The sequence below is a fragment of the Vanessa atalanta genome, chromosome 16, assembly GCF_905147765.1.
Source record: "Vanessa atalanta chromosome 16, ilVanAtal1.2, whole genome shotgun sequence".
NCBI classification, from domain to species: domain Eukaryota; kingdom Metazoa; phylum Arthropoda; class Insecta; order Lepidoptera; family Nymphalidae; genus Vanessa; species Vanessa atalanta.
In genome coordinates, this window is record NC_061886.1 from 7,928,419 (window position 1) to 7,939,200 (window position 10,782).

Consider the following 10,782-nt stretch of genomic DNA (forward strand, 5'->3'; position numbering starts at 1 on the left):
TAAAAATGAAACCAATGTCAAAGACGTATGATGCGCGTTTATATGGACAATAACGGAAAAATAAGTAAATAATAAAAAAAGAAGATAAAATAACGCTAGTAACATTATGAACCATAAATTATGAAAATTATCGAAAATAAATAAAAATTCTCTTAACACATCTACTCCATGGATGTCTCTTTTCGTTACGGAACTCTTTTGTATGCATTTATCGGTGAATTACAACGTCGAGTTGCACCAGTGAAAATACCCATCGCACATGCATATTATGTACAACCGTACATAATTTTATATACTGCTGAATATATTTTTTGTACGTAAATTCTTTATAGGTCTTCGATGAGTTTAATTGCTTCGACGACAATAATTCCGGTTGACGCCTACCCACTTTGTGGTTAGCCTTTATATTTGGTTTAATTATTAAAATAACTCTAAAATTTACGAGTTATTCAACGAGCAAATCAGCAAGCAACAATATTACATCTTATATTGTGGTATTATTCCCTTTATAAGGCAAGTTAAAAAAATATATAATTAGCACTATTCCTATACGCTATCAAATCAATTATCTACTTACTAAAACACAGTTATATCTAGCTTTTTATAATCTTATAAACAATCCAAATACTGAGATATGAGGAATATTCCGGTTTGAAGGGTGAGTAAGCCAGTGTGATTACAGGCACACATAACATCTTAGGTCCCTAGGTTGGTGGAGCAGTGGCGGTATAAGAAAGGATTAAAATGTCTTAAGACAACGGTGTCTATGGGTAATCGTGACAGCTCACCATCAGGCGACCTAAATATATATATATTTAAAAAAATAACTAAGTGTTATCAAGAAGGGCGATTAAAAAAGTCTTAGGCTTATATACGTAATATATAAACACACTACGTTATATTACATAACAGTCAGTAATTTAAAGTATTAAAAGTATAATTATCTTAGCACTTCGGTCGGTGTGGGTTCCGTCATATGATGGATACTTTAGATTTAAGTTATATTTGAGTAGAAGATAACCATTAACATCTGCAATGCTAACAACATTTATAGAATGTTTAATAAAATCTGCATAATGCAATCGGCTGTAAAATATAGGTAACTAAATAATACAACTATACATAATATGGTTCATGAATATATCAAATCCGTCCAGGAATCAAATTGAGAACCAAAATCGAACTCAAATCCGAATTGAAGACAAGTTGCCACTATTCCCATCAACTGAATCGTCATACCATATACACCACCTTTTACCTTTCTATAAACTTATATCCGTTTTTGAAAAACACTGTTATATCAAATATTTGAAACGTTGATAACTTTACCTATTACAAAATTAGCCCTATCACGGATCCGTTTAAAAAAAAAAGGAAAAAAAAACCGACCATCGCTAATAAATTAAACAAAAAGTAATAAAGAGGAACACCACGAGTATAACCGAATTACCTGTAGGTAGATAGGGCGGCGCGGCGCGTTCATTAGTCGTGTTTGCACAAAGCTTTTGCAGGCACTGAATAGATTTATACGATGGCTATTAAATCAACGCAGTCAGCCCACTGTCTGTGTTTGCTGAGGTACCTTAATATCTAAGCTCTGTAATGATGATTATTAACCGCGGTCATCACATATCAGAATCAAAATACTTTATGTAAGGACGCTCTTATACTTTGGAATCGTCAATTTGCTAAATTACATGTGAAAATAACTGACGATAAACTCAGTTACTCTTTAATGTTAATATTATAGGTATAATAATTATACACTATTAAGTTAAACTAGTTGCGAATTACTTTAAAATTCAACATTGAATCTTAGATTTATATCATACCAGTCTAAATTATATCACCATGTATACCAATTTAAATTTGGATTATTATGATGTAGATACACCTTGATTAATTATTTAACATAAGAGACTGTCTTTTTTATAGTTTGCCACACACATCGCCAATGCATCACCAATTTTGGAAGCTATGTTGTTATGACCCTTATCTGTGTATATTTCTATATGTCTATATTTACACTGGCTCAGTAAACATTCAAACTGGAACACAATAATACTAAGTATTGCTGTTTGAATATCTGATTAGTGGGTGGTACTTACCTAGACAGGCTTGCACAAAGTCCTACCACAAAGTTGGTGCCAACGCTTATTAACGTGGCAGCAACGAAAATATTAGTCATATTGCTAAGTGTACGATAACTTGTCGGTTATTCAAAATTAAATGATACCTATCTACAATTTAAATTATTTTAAAACTATTCAATAAATAAGATAGTAGAAAAATATAAATTTCTATTTTTAACGTTATATATAAATAACTGAAGTTTTATTTTCAAATCCCAGCATATAACAGATTTTGTTGATCCGCGAAATGGGAAAACTATGAAAACGTGCCACGTTTTGCTTGTTGTTTTTTACATGCTACCTCAACTAACTGCACAGACACACCACAAACCCGAAAACCTACATCCGTCCGATTTCGAAAATAAACAAGTTGAATCGGGTGTAGTCGAACTGAATCGATAGATGCACGAATCGTCAAACTTTTGTAATATAGCTTGCATTGTTACACGAGACTACAATCGTGTCTTCTATACGTATGTGTTTACATATATTTTATTTTCCTATATTGTTTCCTGGATCGATAACTCGGAATAAGGTTTTGGAGCTTATTCCACCACGCTGTTCCAATGCGGATTAGAGGATGTGGTGTCGACATTTTATTCGAGACATACAGTTTTTTTCACGATCCATCTACTGGACTAACTCGGGTATTAATTTTTTACATTTATGGTCTACACTGAAAAAATATTAAACATTTCTTACATCGCCAATGCGCCACCAAACTTGGGAATTGATACACTTTGTTGGTAACCCTTCAAAACGAAATACAACCATTCCATATTGCTGATTGCTTTGGGCGAGGTCACCTAGACCTCGCCCAAAGCCACACAACCAAGTAAATATCAGGATAGTAAATAAAAAAAAATAGTTTTTTTGCGATTGAAGCAACAATAAATGACCTTGAGAACGAAGATTCAAAGATTTATCTAAAGGCCTTATTAAAAGTACTTACTTATATTATATAGTTTAAAATGTAAAGAACATATTAAAATCCAGTCCTAAATATATTTTATTTATATTAAGCTTTATTAAATGTGTGAACTCAAATAATAAAATAAATAAACAGCTGATGAGATTTAACATTTGTACCTAATACTTTTTTAAATAAAATAACAAACACATCAAGCTATATTCAATAGAAATATCCAGTAATGTACCACAATGCAAATATTTCTTATGGCGAACGAAACTAAGTATACGCTACTAATACACGAACCGACAAAAGAAAATATAACTGACATTGAAAACCAGAAAGCGTGATAACTCGAGGAGCCGTTTTGGCGAATATATCCCCAAAACTAGGTTAGTAATACGGTAACAAAGGAACCCGTTGAACAATGGAACTCTGACATACCATTACACGCTGGATATAATTAGATATGGTGTATGGATTTAGATTTTGTTGTTGCGATAATTTTTGTGAATACGTTGAATACACATCTGTTTGAGATTTTGCGATTTGACAGACGAACAGTGGTATTGAAATGTCATGTAGAAAACTGATACGCGTAGTTAACAATGAACCCCAAAAAATGGTCAGCGAACGATATCAACTATACAATCTTGATATTTTTTATGATATCGCTAATCCTAGAGCTATAATTACGTTATTCGTAACATTTAGTTTATTGCCAGCTTTTAGAATTTAAATTAACGATATCAAATTTTAGTTAACGAATATGTAATCTAAAAAATAACTGAAGCTTTATCTGGTTTCTGATGATAACTTGAACCCAGGTTCTACAAATAATATACCAAAAATCCATGAGATTATGCTTTTAACCCTTACTAAAGAGTTTTTTATAGGTAATTGCTATTGCTGATGGCAATAACAAGCTAACATTAGCAATACCATTGCAAATCCACATCACACTATGCGTGAAATCGTCATGACACGAACGTTCCAGATAAATCACAATAAAATCACGAACTTTCAAAGACTAAACAACCAACGAATAACGCCATAAAATAAAACTAATAGACGTCTACATCAAAGCTGTTAAAACAAAAAGGTGACAGCGAATATATTCCGAACGTTGGAAAGAAAATAAAAATTTAAATTAGTGTGTTCCGGCACGAGCCCTGCAGCCGACCTTCGTCAAACTGACAGATTAACGCATATCACTGTTATGCAACACGGACTCAACGGAGCGGACATTTATTAAAGTATGAAATACGTCATATAAATACCCGATGTACGCATTGGTTGATACAACTCTTAAATAGGTATGCCGTGAAGTAACTATTACAATAATAGACGTTTCCGGTACTGTCTTGCCAGTAATAATAGAATTTAACATAGCACCTGGGTCATGAAAATATTTCATGTTCTTTCTTTGCAATCTTTTCTTCTTCTTCTAAAAATTTTAAAAATAAAAATTAAAGTAATCATTTAAAAATGTATCTATTTATTCATCATCATCATCATCATATCAGCCGTAAGACGTCCACTGCTGATCATAGGCCTCTCCTAATGACTTCCACCTTGGCCTGCATATAGCGATAGCCCGCGGACTTGACCGGATCGTCCGTCCATCTCGCGGGGGGACGCCCTACGCTGCGCTTGCCAGTACGTGGTCTCCACTCGAGAACTTATCTATTTATTATTTATGATTATTTATTAAAAAGTTTTTATGATGCGGTTTTACAACAAATTAAAACAAACATCTTGTAACAACACCTACATTTATAATTCATAATATAATTATGACCAACTTATAAATAATTGCTCTATTATTAATAGTTTTCTATACAAAATTTATGTTCACTTACAAACTTACGAATGTTTTAAAAAACATGCGTTTTATTTGTTAGTTTTTTATCCGGATTCACGCAAAAATCACTCTAATCCGATTGGTATATATATATATATATATATATATTATAGTTTTAGAATGAATATAAGCTATACAATATGTTTACATCTTCGTTCAAGGGAACGTTTCTAAAACTACAACTGAAGCAATACAACTAATTATAGACGATCTGTGCATATTTTTATTATTATATATACCTATAATATATTCATTAGAAAAGTTATATGTCAACAAGATTTCCAGTAAGTATTTTGCAATTATTGAGTAGTTGTAGAAATTTCACAATAAAACCGTAAAAAGATATATTAGCACAGAAGACCCAAATAGATCGGTTATAATGATATATGAGTGTACCTATAATATATATAATAGGGGTTCATACCTCATTTATTTAAAAAAGTTAAACCATCCGAAGCTGAAAAGGCAGCTTCTAATTTTATCTTTAAAAATGAAAATGAAGTTAACTGCATAATTGCATAGCTTCATGTATTGCATGGATATATATGATAAATGCTTTATATCTTTAGCAAGGCCATAGTCAAGCAGAGATGAAAAAATTGCATAGCTTTTGAAATAGAACAACGAATTTATTATCCAGTGGAAAGTTAGTGACCAACCCATACCGAACTTCCGATTGATAGTTTTCGTTTTGTTTTTTAGTAAACCGCAGGAAAATCTAGGTCTTTTTATTATCTATAGTGACCGCTCTTTCAACATTTTAGTTCGTAGTTAAAGTTAGTTCGTTTATATAATTTGAAGTCAATATTTTTAGGTACTTTGTAATCAATCTACATTCAAGTAAATGCCTTTACCTATATCGTACGCAATATATGCAAGGAAATAAAACTTATGCGTCTGTCTGTATGTTCAAAACAATGAACCCAGACAGGTTAATCTTTTTTTTTATGTCCGGGCAGACATATGACTTCACTCCACCTGATGGGTAAGTGGAAGTGGAGTCCAAACGCAAGACGACTAGTACAGTCAGCTAGAATGAGCTACACCAGTCACCCTCACCTTGCCAGCCCGCAAGATGCCTCTTCACGCCTCGTTTGAAGGCACCCAGGTTAGAAGAGCACGTGTTCCCCACACGTATGCTGGTAAAGAGTTCCATTTTTTGGCGGTGCGACAAAAAAAAGAGTTGCCAAATATTTTTGTGCGCGATGGAATCGATGTCACAGTTAGGCGGTGACATCGCGAGCCAGCACACGTAGATCTGTGAAGGAAAGGGGAAGCAGGAATTAAAGAGAATAATTCCTCAGAAAATATTAAAATATTCATCTTAAAAATGAATAAAAAAAATATTCCACTCAAAAGGTGTATCAAAAGTTATGACAACTTAAAGTTTACATTCATAAATGTCTACTGCTATTCCAGATACACAATATAATTAGGTGCCTAATTATAATCAGTAAATAATATTTTGAGTTTTTCTAAATTCCTTAGTAGACGGAAACATCGTTTTGTTTCCGTTAACATTGTTAAGCTTAGGATTTTTCAATGTTATGATACAAATTAAACGCCATTAGATATAACCGGGGTGCACCGCTAGGCTTAAATATTTAACAACATTAAAAATATGGAGATACGTATCAACTGTTGCTCACTAATAACTAAGCTTGGCTAAGTATAGAACAACTTGAAACATTGCAATGATAAGTAAACTGTACTTTAAATGACGTGATATAGTAAAAACTATAGAAATTCACTTGCTTTTGTTTAATGCTTAGATTAATTCGTATTATTAAATAACTTACAATATTCTCATTATAATATTGAGCCGAGATGGCCCAGTGGTTAGAACGCGTGCATCTTAACCGATGATTTCGGGTTCAAACCCAGGCAGACAGCACTGAATTTTCTGAAGGATTTATAATTCATCTCGTGCTCAGCGGTGAAGGAAAACATCGTGAGGAAAACTGCATGTGTCTAATTTCAACAAAATTCTGCCACATGTGTATTCCGCCATCACGCATTGGAACAGCGTAGTGGAATATGCTCCAAATACCTTCTTCTCAAAAGAAGAGGAGGCCTTTATCCCAGCAGTGGGAAAATTTACAGGCTGCTAATGCTAATGCATTCTCATTATAATTTATCTCTCAATATTGAATATTTGCAGCGACGAAGAAATAATCAACTGAAACAATGAATTGAGAAGATGTAGTTTACTTTCAAAGTTTATAAAAAATATAAAACAATAACGCTCCCGTTCATTTAATTCCAAGAAATAATGCACGACAGGGCAAATTGGGCCCAAGAAACAATCGATTATCATTTCACGGGTTAATTGTGATGCTTTAACAAAAAGTCTGGCGCGTCGGCCTTCTGCCGCCTAATGACGCCATAAACTTGAAATTATACGCTCCGTTAGCTCGACCATCCGTTGTTTTATCGATACGTGTATTTCCTATATGTAACCCTCGGTATATACCTATGCGTTCTTTCTTTAGAGTTAAGTTTCAATCGACTTACTTTTAAATATTTTTTTCTCCTAATTTATTATCATTATCTTAAAGGTCTCAAGCGTTACGTGTCATTGTAAAATGTTTTTATAGATCCAATGAATTCGTTTAGGATTTAAATTTACGTAAATGTACTGACAGACTACAAAATATTACACATGACACGATATCTGTCCCAAGTCTCGACTACTTAGCGCTAAAATTTAGTTTTAAACCGATTAAGTATACATCTTACAAACAACAACACGAGTACAGTCAGTGTATTGCCGATCTATACATTCCGTACTGTGCAATTCATTTGTCCGAACGCCCACGCATTTTTTTCTTATACGTTTGTTTAAATTAAACATCATGCAATATTTCCAGAAGTACTTATCCAAATTGGTCCATAAATAGTCTTAATAAAAAAAATAGAATTCACGTTTTCTGACATTTACAGTGAATTAATTTTATTTTTGCTTATTTTATTTATATATGTGACGTGTGTATTAAAGATTTTGGGACGCATTCTAGAGATCTACAATTCTTTCATACAAGTGCTCTCAAACTTTTGGCAAAGTTAAATTGAAAGCGTCGAACCACATTGTACCCTAAAAATAATACTTACGTCATATTTTAAAAAAAAATATTTTTTTTAGTTCCGTGATTTGGGTCACCGGCACATGTCCCGATGGTGTGGCGCCAAACCATAGATTCTGAACTAGATACATAAAGATTTATTCATAGGTAGTATCAATTTTAACCATTACTTGAGCAATGCGCCACCGAGATGTTATATTCTTGTGTGTGTACCACTCACACATCAAAACGTAACACAACAGTATTGTTGCTTGGCGATATAATATGTGATGAGTTAATGGTACCTACACAGACAGGCTTGCACAAAACATAAATTAGTATTCCTTCTAAGACTAGTGTTTTGTTTCTTAGTTACCATTAGAATAGGTAATGCTATTTGAGAAACAGCCTATTTTCGGACTCGTTTTAATTGAATCAATTAAATATGTTAAAGATATATTTTATTACATCTGTTAAATCGAATCTCTGAATCGAAAATTAAAAACAAAATATTATTTTGTAAGCACTTTTGAACAGTCGTGTTTCAGGATTTAATTGAATGTAAAGCTACAACCAGTTCAGAATGGATATTCCACCGAGAAGAATCGAAAATTCAGTAGTTACTCTTCACTCAAATTAATTAAGTACATCTTACTACTCATCACTGCACACTGAACGATGTATTAAGTAGGTATTAGAAATATACTCACTTAAGTGAAAACTAGTACAGTCGCAAGTCGTCGTATAAATACAGATATGAATAAGTGTCATCCCTGCTCTTATCTCAATATAAAAACTTTTCATAAATGCGGGAATTCTTTTAATAATATACTTAGTTCTAACTAAAAATGGCATCGTACCGAAAAATGTATAATCGAATCGCACACGTTAACATAATGTCGGGGCAAATGGCGCGAGACAAAGCCGTCGCGTATTGGAGGCGGCGTCTCTGTGACAAAGTTGTTTTATCAGCGACGATAAGGTTCATCCCATTTATACTGAGCGTTTTGGTTTGTTACCCAATCGACTTGTATTATTATAATTTTATTTAATTATGACCAATAGTTTAAGATACCTCAAATGGCTTTTATGATAAGATTCATTTAAAGCCAGTATGAATACATTTTATCTTCAATAGACGCCGTTATTTAAAATTAATATACAAGAAGTTATTGTATTGATTTAATATACTATGAAATACACCGTGTTATATTAAAAATAAAATAAAATAATTATAATCATATTTTAGGTAGACGGTAACGATGAGAAATTACTATTTTGTAGACATTTTTTATACTATTTATTTTTAATATTATTAACTGCGTTAACCTCTTCAATTTGTTGATTCAAAGCAAGTCTCTTATTTTTACTTCCGAAAGACTTTCTTTATATTTATGCCTATCGAAATTATTTTGAGTATTTAAATTTTTAAGTAGCATCCGTTCTTTCCCAATGTTTGATATATCTCCAAACTAAGTTATATTAAAATTTATTACAACATAACAATTATAATTAAAATTACATTCCTACTTAAAGATAATTAGATTTCCAGGCTGGACCGATGAAACGTTGGTGACAAGAAATTTTCCTAAAAATAGCGGTCGCGTTTTGGAGACATATCAGTGCTTACATTTCTCGGGAAGCTAACAAAACTATGGTCCTGTATTTAAACCCTTTATTCTTGCTAGATTGCCATTGCGTCAGGTTATGACAGATAGGGAACGGAGAATGGATTTATGAAGCATGTCTCCGGTGCAGCTTTCTGAAAGTCAGTCTTCGACGAGTATGGCCGCCGTGTTCTGAAATCGGTCGGATGGACATCTCTATCATCAATGTGCAGAAATTTATATGAATCGAGAAGAAACTATGATCTCCCAGGTTCAAAATAATACCAAGGTCCAAGATTTTTAAGCCAATGAAATATTTATACCTTATCTTTAAATATTTGGTTCTTTTAATGTGCATTTATATATAAAGATGAGTGGAGGATAAACGCGGTTAGCAGCGAGTCACCCGCGACGCGACCGCGCTCCGCCCGCAACACATTACAGACCTCTCATGGGATACATCGAGATACAAAAATAGAAAATTCAACTCTCGTACAATCCCATCAAATTTCTAGATAAAATCCTCATTTTCATTTTAAATAAATTCCAACAAATGTCTTCAACAAAAATAATATGAATTCAATCTTCTTTAGAAATACGTATATAATTTCATTCTGTTAAATTACTCCACACCTTACTTATATCTAACCGAAATACCTGTTATTTTTTTCTCTATATAAATGTTTTTAATAAGGCTAAGGTTGATAAGAGACGTTGATCTTGTTACGAGTTCAAATTAGCGTCTTTAAGTTTTTCGTGTGTTTCAAATTTATATAAATACATAATTTATTTTATGGTTGCTGGTGGTAGGATAATTTCGCCAGGAAATCAGAGTAATCCGACGAAATCAGAAGAAATTTCTTACAACAACACGAAAAGATCAAATCTTTACTGATTATTAAAAATATCGGCCTGAACACTTAACGAGGCTTTTATTTAAAAAAAATAATAATATTTATTTTATTTATGTAAGAAATATTTTGGTATTGAAGAATGTACGTAAAAGTTTTATCGTCCTTGGATCCAGCTGATTGCACCAAAGATTATCAGTTCCTTGCAATCGACAGGAAGGCGGAAACGTTCAATCACGCGGGCTTGTTGCAGATAAGACGTTGTTCAGGGTGTGGGGAGGGGGAAGTGGCATTTGGCACGGGCAATTGACGCCGTTGATAGAATCGCACGCTGAGTTTGCAGAGAAAGTAGTACA